Source organism: Rattus norvegicus, chromosome 13, assembly GCF_036323735.1.
Source record: "Rattus norvegicus strain BN/NHsdMcwi chromosome 13, GRCr8, whole genome shotgun sequence".
NCBI lineage: Eukaryota > Metazoa > Chordata > Mammalia > Rodentia > Muridae > Rattus > Rattus norvegicus.
Genome location: NC_086031.1, coordinates 71,585,320 through 71,601,099, shown reverse-complemented (window position 1 = coordinate 71,601,099; position 15,780 = coordinate 71,585,320). Strand labels below are relative to the sequence as shown.

Genomic DNA, 15,780 nt, shown 5'->3' with positions numbered 1-15,780 from the left:
TAAGGTATCTTACTATTGATTTCTAATATGTAAGGTAAAAGCTCCCTGCTCCCCCAGGTCTATGAAGCCCTGGATCACCTGGAACTTGCTGTCTAGACCAGGCCAACTTGAAACGCTGGCCGTCTTCCTGCCACTCGAATACTGGATCACAGAAGTGCCCCACCATGCCCATAAGCATTTTTTTTTTTTTTGTCTTTGATAAAAAAAGATTGAGAAACATTTTGTAGTGTCAGTGTTAGGTTTTGAAGTTTCTAAAACAGAAGTATTGAGCTCATCTAGTTTTTGTGTTATAGGTAATCATAGATACTTTCTTGATTAATAATAGGCTGTGTTGTGCTAATGCTGCTTTCTGTTGAGCTCTTTCTGTTCTGGACTGCACAGCCTCCACTTAACTGTGATGTACTCTTCCCACTCCCCAACCTCCAGCTGGATTCCACTTGCCAGTGTCTTAGAGTTTGCTTTTTAAAATGTTCATTTATAAGATGTATGTCTATGCATTTTGGTTTTCTTCAGTTTTCCTAAGTCCATACACTATAATGTAAAGCATTCTCTCTCTCTCTCTCTCTTTTTTTTTTTTTTGTCTCTGAAACAGTTTCCTAGGGGTTATGTACTCTGCTCAGAGGGTGAAGGGTAAACAGAAAGGTTCTAGAACTGAGGTGTGTCCTTGTGATGGGGTACTTAAATGCACCCCACATGTGCACGGTCCTGGGTGTTTTCTCCCTGGTTCCCACTTAAAAGTCCTAGAAGAAAATATGTCTGCATGGCTCTTGTAGGTGCAGGGGTCATTTGTTGTTGTGTTTGTTTGAGTAGAGTACGAAAAGCACTGGTCAGAAGAGTAACGATTGGTAGTGTGCATTAACTGTATCAGTTCATCAAGTAGTAGCATTAAGAGAACAAAAGGGCAAATGGCAAATTAGAAAATGTGCTTGTAGTACTTATCTCTGCCAGAGGGCCTGCATTGAATGTACTTTAAAGATGCATCCTTGGGAAAGCATAGCAACAAACGGGTGGAGGATCTGAAGAGGTGCTTACAAACTGAAACGTCCTAACGGCCAGGGTAACAGATCAGAACGGTGCTGCTCAGAGAGACATTAGACTTGGAGAGTCCGTCAGTAGCATCTGCTAGCACTCTGCACATGCTTTTGGATCCAGCGGTCATTGCAGACTGGATGTAACCTGTCAGCTGCTGGAGTCTCTGCAGATGGAAGTTATGAGTAGGTGAAGAACTGTTGGAATGACCAAACTGAGTGCCTAGGCCTAGGAGCCAGAGTGGCAGACCCAGCTATAGCCCCAGTCTCTGAGAACTGAGTGCCCGGTACACCAGGTTTAACCACAAGCAATAGTAGTAGCCAGCAGCCACAATGACTACTCCTTAATGTTTCAGCTCCTGTCCAAGCCTCTCGTCGTGCTCTGGGTATTGGACCTATCATCCACCCAGAAGTCAGTGTTACAGCTCTTGGTCCTACCGAGGGTGTCATGACTGTTACCCTTGAGACTTGGCAGGGTCCTGAACTCCAGCACCTGTGCTCCACAGTTCCTCGACTGGGCCGGGCTCCTCACTGCTCGCCCTCCCTCCAGCAGTCTGCACTCTTCAGTTATTTCTGGCTGTCGCTGCTTCCTGCTGCCATTGCTCTGCTGCACCTATTGCTGAGTCCTCTTCGTGTGACAAGCTCACCGTGCTGAAGGTGATAAAGATCACGAGTGGCAAGGACTGAGAAGCCAGGTGTGGGCCTAACGTTGCAGCACTGAGGGGTCAACACAGGAGAATGTCTCTTGGTTGACTCTAATGAGCAGTAGTCTGCTTCTAGGCAGGAAGGAGCATTTGACAAGGGTGTTTACAGGTGTCATGGTACTGCCGTCATGCAGTCACAGGCCTCCTGCTGAAAGTGTTCCCTCTCTCCTTCCACCTGTTATATTCATAGGGGCTTTCAGGTCAGCCCTGACTAGAATAGAGCTGTAGCGGTCCAGAACTATGCCTGGACAGCAACTGTGCTGTAGTATAACCTCCAAGGCAAACCTAGAGTGCATAAAGCAGCTGGGTTGCTACTAGGGCAGCCCACTGGCTGCCAAAGGGGCTGTTTGGCTGGCAGTCTTCTGCTCCAGGCAGCCAAGCACCAAGGAAGGCTCTGACAACTGTCAGGGAGTCAGATCGTCCTGCCCTGTCTGAGTTATGTAATAGAAATAAATATTCATGGTGCTTACAATGAAGATCTACCATGGACTTCAGCAGTGCTTTGATATTATTTACCAGTGCTGTGTGGTCTTAGCCAAATATAGGTCAGGTCATTTTATCTGTCTCAGACATAATAGACATCAGACAAATTACAAGTGTGTTACTACAGCAGTTAGACTGCTTGTACATAACATTTCACATCCCTGGAGTAAGTGAAGGATTCTTAGGTATGGCACTAAATGACCCCCAGCGTGTCTGCCATCGAGACTACAAACCATCTGGGTCACAGGACAGTAGTGAAAAGCAGCCTTCTCTCTCTTACCCACACATAGCCAGGTGCTCTCTAGTATTTAATTTGGGTTTAAAAACCAGAATGATTAACCTTCCTTAAAGAAGAAAGAATATTAGCTTAAACTTAGTTTCTTTATTTTCCTTTGCTGCTTCCCAGCCTCCCTGAATTCACTCTCCCGGTTCAGTAGACTTCTGGTGGAGTGTAGAGGGGTTCTGTTGGTTTTGTTTGAACTAGCTTTGGACTTGGTATCCTCCTGCCTCTGCCTCCTAAGTGCTGAGATTGTGGGCATGCGTCTCCTGATCCTGGATTTTGCATGAAAACTAATTGTATATAGTAGTGGAGCTCAGCGTTGGACTCAATTCTTTCATACATCGTGCACCAATCAAATCGATCCCTGTCTATATTCTCCCCCTGCCAAACTCTGCTAACAACTATGCATTCAGGGGGACTTGGGGTGTGTATAGTTTTTAAAAATTTTAAATGCATTTTTCTCTTTCTCTTTTTCTCCCTCCCCTCCCTTCCCCCCTCTCTGGTGTGTGCGTGTGTGTGTGTGTGGTGGGAGCATGGCAACTGTGTGGAGGTCAGGGGACAGTTTCATGGATTCAGCTCTCTTGGACTTGTATGTGGGTCTAGCGATTGAAATGCCAGTCTGCTGTGGCAAGTGCCTAAACCTGGTGAGTGGTCTCACCAGCCTTAACTTCCCTAGTTAATCTTTTGTCATGACTTACTATATCTTATTGATCTGAGTTGCTACTTACTGTACATGTAGGAATAAAGATAAAAGTGACAGCACCCTGACTAGAGATAGTAAAGGGCGAGAAAACGGAGACCTTGAAATCAAATTAAACCTTTTTTTTGTGTGTGTGTCTTAGATTTCCTTTAGTGAGATCTGTTGTTGTTGTTAGTCAGTCATATAAGTTTTAAAATGAATTTGTCTGTGTCTAGAAAGTTGGCTCAGTGGTTAAGAGCACTTGTTGTTCTCTTGGAGGACCCAGGTTCAGTTCCCAGTCTGTCTGTGTCTCCAGTTGCTTTGGTAAAATTAAAAAAGCGTGCACGTCCAACTCTTGAGAGTTCCCACTCCTCAAGGATCCGTGTGCTCTGACTGTTTCTCTGTCAGCCATTTCCACTTACTGTCCCCTCTGCAGGTTGTTACCACGCCTGTTACCACACTAGCCCCAAGCATTCTATAGCCTAGCATGGCTTCCTGTCATGGACTCTGCTCATACTCCCAAATACACAGTGAAGTCATTACTCAGCAAACTGGAATCCAACAGATTTATGTGTTAAATGCTCAATGTACAATACATCCACACAGTTAACTTACAACCAGTTGATAAGGATATAAACCACCCACCTAGATAAGATATAGTTTATCTAGACACAGAAGTCCTGCACACATCCATCCCTTAAGAATAGTCATAACAACCTGTAAATGTGCAGAGAGAAATCTTAACGTCTGCCTCCATGTTCTCTCGGCTGCTCTCCCCTCTCATCTCCTCTCGCTCCAGTCTTCCCCTCCATTAAAACTTTTCTCCCGCCCACCCTTCCTTCTCGTCCAATGATAGACCTCTTTCTGTCCTGTAGCTGCATAATGACATCAACCTACATCCAATTTCAGGAGATATGACACTTCTTAGTGTATACATATACATGCAAATAAAACATACACATAAAATAAAATAATCTTTTGAAAAAGATGATTCTGTGAAAATGCATTGGTGAACTAGATCTCTGGTCCAGTTGCTTGTTACAAACTGGTCATACTGTAGACTCATTGTAAAACTAAATGAAGATTGTAGGGTCAGGTGCTTTTCACTACTGTCCTGTGATCCAGATGTTTTGTGACCTTCGAGGCAGACACGCTGGGTGTCATTTAGTGCCATACCTAAAAATCCTTCACTTACTCCAGGGATGTGAGATCGTATGTTTTCTCCCGATGTACTTGTAGTCTCACTGCTGTAGTAACAGACTTGTAATTGTCTGATTTCCATTATGTCTGAGACAGACAAAATGGCCTGACCTGTATTTGGCTAAGACTACAGCACTGGTAAATAATGTTAAAGCACTGTTGAAATCCGTAGTTTGTCGTCGTCGTTGTAAGCACCATGAATATTTAGACTCATCAGACAGGGCAGTGTTAGTGAAGTACATGGAGAACGCTTCTCTGAATCGCAGAGATTTGATGCAGCTTCTCGTCTCTGAGATCAGTCTGGAGTTTCGGTTTACTCTTCCACTTCTGATATAGAGGGATAGATAAGAATTGATTAGATCTTCCCTCGCCTAGTAATAGTTTAGAATATCTGTGTATATTCTGTGGCACCTCTGTGTGTGTGCCAAAACCTTAGTACACAGTGTAGGGTTTGTAGGTCGGTGATTTCAGGTGTGATCAACAGAACTCTTAGTCCATATGTGACCAGGAGTTGTTGTTTAGCAGTGACTTCTGCTTCTCTCACAGTTTGATATTCCATACATTTGTACTGTCTTTTAAGTCAGAATATGAGTGAGGGTACTGAAACAAGCATCCTGAGGGGTTTAAGATAAGCAACTGGGATATTTTTTTTGTTTAGTGTGTACATAGTACTCGGGAATGCTACACAGCCATCATTGCTTACAACTTGGTGAAAGACAAAACCTTATATGTAAAACTACAGTAAATAACATTAGCTAAGACACAATTATATGTCAGCTTAGAGAGTGCTGGCATTCCATGGGTGGGGCACCCAGGAGGGGAGTGGCCTTAAGGAAAGGGCATACTAAGTACTGAAGATAAGGCAGGAAGACTTAGTCCTTGGCATGGATGGGGTGGGAAGTGCAGTTTCATTAGAGGTAAGGCTAGGCTTTGAAATCCCCAAGGATGAAGCAGAGCTGAGGAGCACTGGGGGACATGCACTTTTAGCTACTGACTCTGAGTTTCTCCCTCCATTTTCTTCTCAAGGCTGAAGAAAGTTGGTGATTGAAGATTGGAGACATCTAAACTGTTCAGAATGTGTCAACAAGAAAGATGTCTCTTATGAATATATTAGACAGCCTTCTTAACAGAAAAGCTTTAAAAACAGTGATAGAAAACAGCACTGCTGGGGCTGGAGAGATGGCCCTGTGGTTAGAGCACTGGCTGCTCTTCCAGAGGTCCTGAGTTCAAATCCCAGCTCACAACCATCTTTAGGGAGATTTGATGCCCTTTTCAGGCAGGCATCTGTATATGCAGCAGAGCATTAAATAAATAAAACATTAAATAAAATAAAATAAAAAAGAAAGTAACAGGGCTAAGTTTTTCTGTTTCTATTAACTAATCTTAGGTAGTTATGTAGTAGAAAAAAATATAAATTTTTATTGCAGTAAAAGAGCTAGAAGGTGGAGGCCAGAACTCATTTGCCAAAGTTTTTTGTTTGTTTGTTTGTTTTATTTTCTTCTTTTGGTTTTTTGGTTCTGGAATTCAAACTCAGGGTCTTACATGTTGTAGGCTAGTATTCTCCCAACTGAACTATATTCTCTACCAGACCAGAGGTGATAAAGATTCCTCTGTGTGTGCTTAGACTTCAGGAGATTCACAGTTGTATTACTGAAAACTTCTTTTGTTGTACTTTTTCTCCAGCCAGTATATATATAGCTAGGAATTGGCTACAATGTTAAAGTCTAGTGTGGTCCAACAGAAAAGCAATGGGAATGAACCTTTCATGTAATTAGAGTGAGGATTGACAGCAGACAATGGGGTTTCCTTCTTTTATTATACAAATACAGCATAGAAACTCAGAACCCAAGGCCTGTATGTAGAAGGACTGATTCCTACTTCTGCAGGTGTCCTCTGACTTTCACATGCACATTGGTTTGTGCACCTGTACATACAAGAACAGATGAATGATAAGGACATAAAATGCCATTTCAAAAATTGAAAAAGCAGTACCCAACCCATGTCTTAAATCTGTGATGCTGCTGTAAGTTACATGATCTCCTTAGTAACAACCCAATGGGTATTTATAGCTGCTTACTTACTATACCTAAACAGATTAGAAAGACTGGCAGGATATTTGAGCTCCAGATTAGTGGTTTATCTGACTCAGTGTCTCAGACATGCTGATTATAATTCTGGGCTGCCTATGTTCCTTTGAAGGGACATCTGCCTTTTCCACGGTACCCTGTAGAACTCCATAACTGTGCTTTATGGCGTATAAAACTGTATCTCAGCAGATGGTTCACAGTGGACATTTGACTTAAAGGTCACTAAAAATGGCTAAAACTCTGTGACAATTTGGGGTTATTTGGTTAGGGAAAGTACAGACAGTTGTAATAAACATGGAGTTAATTTGCTCTCAGGCTGTGTGAACTGAAGTGAAAGGCTGCATTACATTAGAGCCCTGTAAAAACTAGTTTCATGGAATGGAAGTAATTCTAATCAGAAGTTCTGAGTCACAAGAAACTTAAAAGTGAGGAGGAAGCTGTTTGATAAGCAGAACCAACAGCATCTTGGGAAAGAAAGGGCTTATTTCAGTTTACACTTCAGACAACAGTTCCTCACCAAGGGAAGTCGGGACAGGAGCTCAAGCAGGGCAGGAAGCTGGAGGTAGGAGCTGATGCAGAGGCCATGGAGGGGTGCTGCTGACCGGCTCGCTCCTCTGGCCTGCTCCCCCTGCCCATGAATGACACCACCCTCCATGGTCTGGGCTTTCTCCCATCAATCACTGATTAAGAAAAGGCACTACAGGGGCTGGGGATTTAGCTCAGTGGTAGAGCGCTTACCTAGGAAGCGCAAGGCCCTGGGTTCGGTCCCCAGCTCCGAAAAAAAGAACCAAAAAAAAAAAAAAAAAAAAAAAAAAAAAAGAAAAGAAAAGAAAGGAAAGGCACTACAAACTTTCCTGGAGGCATATCTTATGGAGTCATTTGTCCATGAAGGTCTCTCTTCTCAAAACAACTCGTCAAGTTGCCATAAAAACAACTGGCGCAACTACTGTTCTTGAGACTCTGAGCTAGAGTTAATTTACCTGTAGTTACTTATTCCAAAAAGAAGTACACAGTGTGACTAGTAGTACTTGGTATTTATTGAGCACTAAATAGATACATGGTGGTGCTCTAAATTTTTTTTTTGGAGTGTTAATTGTATTATTAAGATTTATTCAATACTTTTGTTAAAATGTATTTTTAATTATTTGGGAATCTTACATCATATACCCCAATTGTGCTTACCTCCCAGTCTTTTTATGTCTGCCCCTCTCCCCTGTGACTCCTCCTCCCCCTACCCCCAAAAAGGAAAAATAAGTCTATTCGTGTCGTTCATATACTCACCAGAGGATGGTCAGATTCCCAGTGGCCAGCTCCCCAGGAAGAATGAGTCTTTCTCAGCCTATTTCAGAAGCCAGTAACTGAGAAGAACTTTGTGGTGGTCTGGGAGGGGCAGGGCCAGCTCTCCCACATCCAGCAGCATTAATACGACTTCAGGCAGCAGCCAGACTGCAAACATCTGTGTGGGCTTTGGCAGTAACATGGGCTTCAGACATCAACATGGCCCTTAGCTGGATCAGACCCGCTGACTCACTTAGGGCCCTCAGCAACTGTGCGGGCCAAAGGCCTCAACATTGCCTTCATTGGGTAAACTTGCCACTTATATCCATCAGATGGTTTTCCTGAGGCAGCAGGACCTGAAGACATCACCAAGTCATCAGAGTGTCAATAATGGTCCTTTGAGGAGGTCCAATTCAGAAAGTGAAGCTTTCCTCATCCCTCATTCCTTTGTTGCCCAGAGACGGGGATTTGGTGGCCAGGTGGCAGGTTAGGGGGCTGTGTCTCTATAAGCTCCAGGCTGATGCACAGTGCCCGCCAACTGTACTTGGTAATGACAGCATATCCACCAGCTCTCTCACCTGTCACCACCTGATCTGTCACCACCATCAGGTCTCCAGTTCTGTCTCTGTCCCTTGCTCACGCACAGCTGCGTTTTTCTCTTTCCCACCTCCCTGTCACATGTTTGTGTATTGCAGTGACGCCAGCCTGCCCTAGCCTCTCGGCCCAGGGTAGCACTGGGTGTCTTCCACCTGCCCTGCTGGTCTGAGCATTTTATTGGTATAGCTCGCTGGATCTTCGAAGTGACTTGGGTTAGCTCCATGGGAGAAGTTGAGGCACAGAATGAGGAATCAATTTGCTCAAAGTTATATGGTATGTAAATGGCACTGTGGTAAGTTAGTTTTATTAGTTTTATCAGACATAATGTGTGGCATTTTGTTACATGAATGAAAAAATACTGCAGAATGAGAGAGATTAAGTATCTAAGGAGTTGTGTATGAAGAACTCTGAAACTCTCAGGACCAGCCAACAATCTGATTTTTAAACAATGTGCTAAAAGCTTGATAGGCACATCACCAAAAAGATAAACTGTGTATGAAGAGATGCCTTTATATTAATATTGTTACTCACTAGCAAAATGAAAATTAAAATCATAGTAAGCTACCATCATGGAGCACCCTTCATACCAAGTATGTGAGAGAAAATTAGAATTCTATACGTTGAGTTTGGGACTATCATGGTATAACCTCCTTAGGAGAAATTTTCCAGTTATTTCACTCGCGGATATTTGATGGAGATCAGGGCTGTCATGCCGAGTGCTCACAGAAGCCTCATTTATGATAGCTCCCCTGCTCATGGGTATGTAGATGAACGAATAAACTGATGAATTGTGAATGATCCATGGGCTACGGCAGCGTAAAGGCATGAACCAAGGTAGAGCAGCAGAGCTGACTGTCCAGAGCAGTGTTCTCAACTTTCCTAACGCTGCGGCCCTTGGACACAGTTCCTCATGCTGTGATGAACCCCCCCCCCCCATAAATTTTTGTTGTCATTTCATAACTAATTTTGCTATGGTTATGAATTGTAATGTAAATAACTGTTTTCAGTGTGAAGGGGCTGTTTGATGCCCAGGTTGAGAACCACTGCAAGTCCAGACAAACAGGCTAAGTAAATCTTCCTTCCTTCCTTCCTTCCTTCCTTCCTTCCTTCCTTCCTTCCTTCCTTCCTTCCTTCCTTCCTGTGGGTTTTTGAGACACAGAAGACCCTCTGTAGCCACCCAGCCCTGGATCCCACTGTGTAACCAGCATGGTCTTGAACTCACAGTAGTCTTTGCATAGCCTCAAGAGTATTGGGATTACAGGCAGAGGCCTCATCACTCCTGCCAGTATAGCGAGTTGTTTTTAAAAAGTTTAAGAAATGATAGAGTAAAGCTACTTCTATGGCTGTGAAATGGTATAAGATTGTACCTTTCACATAATTATTTTAAATACATACAAAGTAGGAAAAACTTGAAATTGTGTTCTTAGAAGAAAGAGTCTGGTGTGAAGGTGCATATTCTTATTGGTGCTCCCAGCTCTCAGGTGGCTGAGGTGAGGGAAGCAGAAGTTTGAAGCCAGCCTGTGCAAACCCTGTTTGCAGTTGGGGCCCTCTGTCTCCCTGGGGACATTTGGCTTTTATAGTTATCACTGGCATCTGGTGGAGAGAGGCATTATGTACTGCCAAACAGCCTACAGTGCATAGCAGATCCCTCAGCAAAGAGTTAACCAGTCCCACCTGCCAGAGTTGAGGCAGAAACCCCGAGGAAGTCAGCTGCTGCTGGTCATCTGACTGCTGTCCTTACACATTCCTGTGCCAAATGTGTTCATTGGCAGAACCAGTTGCAAAGCAAAGCCTTTGGAGAGATTGTGTCTTAGGTCTGTGGGGGAGTGGGGGCGATGTATGGATAATATATTCCTGAGACTTGGATTTATAAAATAACCAGTGTAGCTCCTCCATGCTGCAGTGTTTTCCCATCTAGTGCAAAGCCATCCCTCATGCATGCAGTTCCCCAGCCTTGTCCAACAGAGGCCGGCCAGTACAGCTTAAACTATGGGCTGGGTATAATTTTTTTTTTAAATAATTAGTGACTGTTTAAAGCATGAAATTTATATTTAAGATCAATGAGTCAAAAAGGCCTCTTTGGTCAGGTTTTTGCTGGTATTTCATAAATAGGCCAAGACCTCGATTCCCAGATCGACCTCAGTTTTTTTCTTTTTCATTTAACTGCTCTTTAAAAGCAGAAACTTTTACCTATTTGTTGAGGTCTCCTGGTATTTCAGCAGTGTACACAATGTGTAAATCTGGTTATATCTATCATTTCTTTGTGGTAAAAAATTCCCAAACTACTTTGCTCAAACTGTTCGAAATATACGGCACACTATTGTCTTTTACCCATTTAAAGAGCAAGGTAGATGTGAGAGAGAAAGATGAGGGTCCAGCGATGATATGGTTGAGGCACTGAGCCCTAAGGCTTTGCTTATGGGGATAGTCACTCCCAGGAGTTTGAATTCAGTTTGATTGGGATCTTGAATGGAGCTTGCTGCTCCTGCAGACTCCTGTAGCTGCTCCTGGAGGCTCATGGTTGCTTGGTGTTCATGTAGAATAGTGTGTTTGGGCTTGCCTTGTGTGTTCTTCTCTTCTGTCACTCACAACTGTGTTTGTTCCCAGATCTTGCTTTAGACCAGGAGTGGCCGACTCTGTAAAGGTGCAGTACTATCTGATGTGGCCCTCAAAGACTACTCAGTGGCCTGTGGGGTGAAAGCACAAAGGGCTGTGCATGGGTGAATGTTCCACTGAGGCTTCCTGTGCAAAACTGCGACTGCTTGGTTCTGTCAGTTCTGGTTCTGTGTCAGCACTTCCTCTTTGCTGGAGAGTGTTTGGGACTGGCTCCCATGAGGAGGACAGTTGCAGTCGGAAGAGAATGGTTCCTTTCACTGTGCTCATTCTTATCCATGGTGATGTGGAACAAGCAAACAGCATGGACTTTAAGAGCAGAATCATAAGACAGCCTTAGCCCCTTCATTTCTCACACAGCCATGTGCAGAGAGCAAATTCGGGCAAGTTTTCCTTTGAAAATAGCCTTGGAATAAGGCTTTCCCTTCCGCATTTGGAGCAAGGCAGTGAGCTCTCCGCTTTCTCTGCTTTTAAGGTTCCCTCTCTAATCAACTGCAGATGTTGCTTAAATAACTTTCTAAAATAAGATTATTTTAGCTGATTTTTATTAACTTACTTCCTTTAGAAAGTCTTCTACAGTTGTATATTCATGGACATAGGATTTTTTTTTTTTTCCTTTTTCTGGGGACCAAACCCAGGGCCTTGCGCTTGCTAGGCAAGCGCTCTACCACTGAGCCAAATCCCCAACCCCAGCTTAGGATTTTTTAAAATACGTATTCAGTACACCTTTTTAAACACATTGAACAGTCTAATGGCCTGTTCTTCCTGATCTTTCAGTTAGGATGTGCTTTCTAGAGAAGAGCACATACTTCTTCCCATAGCAGGAGCTTCTCAGCAGTCTCAGCAGTCTGTGAGGTCTGCTGACTATGCTTTATGTACATATATGCATCCTCCTTTCCCTCTCTCCAAATTACACATGCCACTTTATCCATTCTTAAGGCTTTGTAAAAGTATTTCCCCTGGTGGGCGATGGAAAGAGAAAAAGGAGGCCATGACTGACTGCTCTAGGTCTGGTGGAGGAGAAAGTTTGTTGTAGATCTGTGGGAGAGCATTGCCAGAGGCAGAGACATCTGGGAGAGCCCTGAGTGAACAAGATCTTGAGCTGAGCCTTGAGGAGAGGAGGGAGGGGAGAGAGGAGAATTAGGAGACCAAGAGGCGGAAAGGGGAAAAGGATTTAAAGGACTTGCGTAGCCAAAGTGGCTGGGTTATATACAAAAGGGCAGCTGGGAAGGGCAGCCCAGCCCCTGGGCTAGATTAGTTTAGGGTATGGGGCAGGGTATGCCAGCCAGGAGGACCATGTCATAGGAGGGGATTGAGGGATACTAGAACTTGGCAGCCAGTGTCTAATAGACACTTCAGTTAGCCTTGAGTGACAGGTTTGAGACCTCACCCAGGGGTGGCCCATAAGCACAAATTTATACTCTGCACATCTCTGCATGGATTCTGCTTGCTAAGACCCCTCTAAGACGGGAGATTTTTCTGTGAATAACCTGACATTTTCTCTTTGGCAGACAAATATGAGGTTCCAGCAAATGAAATGTGACAGAAGCCGTCCTTTGGTGGGAGGAGGAGGAGACTATGAGAAGTAGGAACTTCCTAGAGACTGTTGACCTTTTCCACCCCGAGGCCCTGTAACTCCACTTCATCATTGGCATGCTAGTATTTACTTTAGAGGGCTATTAGAACCAATAAAGGACAATATTCAGTGTCCAAAACACCTACCTCTCACTTTTTATGCAGTAAACTATCTTTTCTTAGTCATAACATGACCAGGAAGTTGTTCAAAAGTAAACGCATCATCAGAGAGCTGGTTCTCGGTTTTCAATAAAGACAGTCTAGCGGGAAACAGACTAGAGCATCATCTCAAATATTACAGCCATCTAATGTGTTTGTAGGAGTGTCAAATTGAGGTTTAATTTATATTTTCTTTCTTTTTTTTTTTTTTTTGGTTCTGTTTTTCGGGGCTGGGGATTGAACCCAGGGCCTTGCGCTTCCTAGGCAAGCGCTCTACCACTGAGCTAAATCCCCAACCCCTAATTTATATTTTCTTAATGACTAATTGATAGACTGTATGTGTGTGCGTATGTATGTGTGTACATGTGTGTGTGCCTGTGCGAGCGTTAGTGCATGTGGAGACTAGATGTCTTCCTCACTTTTTTCCCCTGTGTTTTAAAGACAGGATCTCTCACTGACCTGGAACTCATTGACTGGTTGGTGAACTCCAGAAATCTGCCTGTCTCTGCCCTTCCAGCACTTGTGTTGGGAGCTTGCCTGAGGGCTTTGGAGTGGATGTCAGAGATCAGAACTTAGGTCCTCATACGCCTGTGACAAGCACTTTACCCACCAAGCTAGCTGTCTGCTAAGCGCTAGGAGGAATCCTTCAACTGAGATTAATTAATTTAAGGTGTGTGTGTGTGTGTGTGTGTGTGTGTGTGTGTGTGTGTGTGTGCACGCGCACCAGCGATAAAAATTTTGTAAACATAGCAATTCCTTCCCTTAGTATTAGTTACCAAAATCTGCAGATCTTCAAGTACCCTAATTTAAACAACAGTGCAGTTGCTGGGGAGATTGTAAATTCAGGGTCATCCTGGCAACATGGGAAGGCTATCAAAAAAATAAAATGTTACAGTATTTTCATATAGCCTGTGTACATCTTCTTTTTTTTTTTTTTTTTTTTCTTTTCTTTTTTTCGGAGCTGGGGACCGAACCCAGGGCCTTGCGCTTGCTAGGCAAGCGCTCTACCACTGAGCTAAATCCCCAACCCCGAGTGTACATCTTCTTAAGCCCTAGATTATTTGCAATATGTATCTTTTTAGGGAATGGTAAAAAAAAAATACATGTCCGGTGTAGTTTTTCCTCATATTTTATAACTCATTGAATCTGGACCGTAGAAGACACATTTATGTTGCAAACCAGTCACTCCTCCCCCTCCTTCCTTTACCTTCTTTTTTGAGTCTGGGTTTCATACTTGAGCTTATTACACAGCCAAGCCTAGCTCTTGTCTCCCGCCCTGTCTCTCACACACTGGGATTATAGGCATGTGCCAACATACCCAGTTTGATCATTTCAAATTAGTGGAGGGCTTTAGCTGTTGCTCAGTGGTAGAGTGCTTGCCTTGCATACCTGATGCTACAGGTCCACTCCAGAACTGCCAGGAAACAAACGCCCACTCTTAGTTAATGGGATGCTTAACGCTAGAGAGTAGTGTAGTGTTCATTTGGCTAGTTGGATGCTTGTGGAGTAGGTCTCTAGTTTTCACTTACTGGGGTTGTGGTTTTCACCGCTCTGTGAATGGCAAGGAGAGCACAACGTGATAATTTATAGTTTGTGCTGAGCAGAGATTTGAACCCAGTCTATCGCCCAGTAAGGCACAGGCACATTCCAGTATGATTTATTAATATGTTATGCTGTGTAGTAGCCTTTGTTAGACGTAATTCATAGTGACCATAAAGAAATCTAGAAGTAAATATGTGTTATTTCAGACTTCGTTGAATCATTAACTGTTTGTAAAGCTAAAAATAAAATTAATTATACCTTAATGTTTTGTGTACTATTATAATATTTTCAAAGGTGGGGATCTTTCAAGGTGTTTGAGGCAGATCTTGATAGTATCAAGAGTTTATTGTACTTGAAGTTATCATAAAGGTATCCGTTTGTTAGAATGACTGACAGTGTTCTCAGTCTCTTTATCTGTATATTTCAACTTTTTAAGTCAAATTTGCAAGCTTATTAGTTAGCAGTGCATTTATAAGAACTCATTCTTACTGGAGGGCAGGATATAGTCCAGACTTCCGTCTCTGTGGCAGACTGTGATCACTCTTTATACCAATTTCTCCACACTTGGTACTCATACTTGAATTTCTTTCTTGAATTTTGCTCTCTATTACACTCAAGCTATTGTCTATCTTATAGAGGTTTTTTTTGCCCCTCTTAGCTTTTGTTTATACTATTAACTATATTGTTTGTTCTTGTAATGAACTGCTGTTAAAAGAGAGTGAGCAAGAGAACAGACAGACAGACAGACAGATTAGTTATTTATCTCCTGCCACTCTGTCATTTTCAGCAGTTGAGCATATCAGAAAGGATTGGTAAGGAAAGATGGTCTGGCAATGCAGAAAGTGCCAAGGATTAGCAAACATACCCGATTAAAACCCTTCTCTGCCGTCAACGGTATAGATTGGCGTACATGATCTCAGCATTGGGTTGGTGCTCTCTCACAGAAAATCTTGAGAAATGGAGTGAAGCAGTGGGTTAGCAGATATGTTTATCTTTTCTTTATTTCTCTTCCGTTCCTTGTAACACATTTGAAAGCTACGGCATTGTTTTCATCATGTTACAGCAAGTTTCTGTCGCTATGATTCTCCATTGGGAGCAGAAGGGTTGAGGAGCATGCCTAGGAATGAGGTGGTATCAAAATGCTGAAAGATCTGGAATTGGAAATACAACCTGAGTTGAGATCTTTAAAATACCTTTATCTTTCCCGTAACGTCCATCTCTATTATTCTTTCCTTTAGCTTCAGGTAAAAGTACTTGTATTTATGTAGCTCAGCCCAGAAAGCCATTCATGAGCACATTCTGACTGGCTCTCCTGTTACCGAACAAGCGAGCTCTATCGCCATCTGTTGGTAAGAGCTGTGCTTTTTATTAGACATGTAGTTTGCTTTAATAACTGAATTTTTCAAGGTGAAGAGTTTTGTAATTCAGGAGAATTTAATTTCCTTTCATATTATGTATTTGGAAATAGTATAAACTAGAAGTAAAATTATAAGAATAGCATACCAGGATTTTTCACGGAAACAACCAAGAAGATAGGTAGGTACATACATACATA

The 15,780-nt window shown here is 43.0% G+C and overlaps 1 protein-coding gene across 16 annotated transcripts in view; it reads left to right on the top strand.

Moving 5' to 3' along the window:
• Ralgps2 (Ral GEF with PH domain and SH3 binding motif 2) overlaps positions 1-15,780 on the top strand; it is a 179,957-nt gene that overhangs the window by 53,692 nt on the left and 110,485 nt on the right. The window contains exon 2 of one of the 16 annotated variants that reach the window (XM_063272333.1): positions 8,435-8,609. The exons of the other annotated variants lie outside the window; for them this stretch is intronic. The gene's annotated coding sequence lies outside the window, so the exon portion shown is untranslated. The remainder of the gene's footprint in view (positions 1-8,434; positions 8,610-15,780) is intronic. 16 annotated transcript variants of the gene reach the window in all.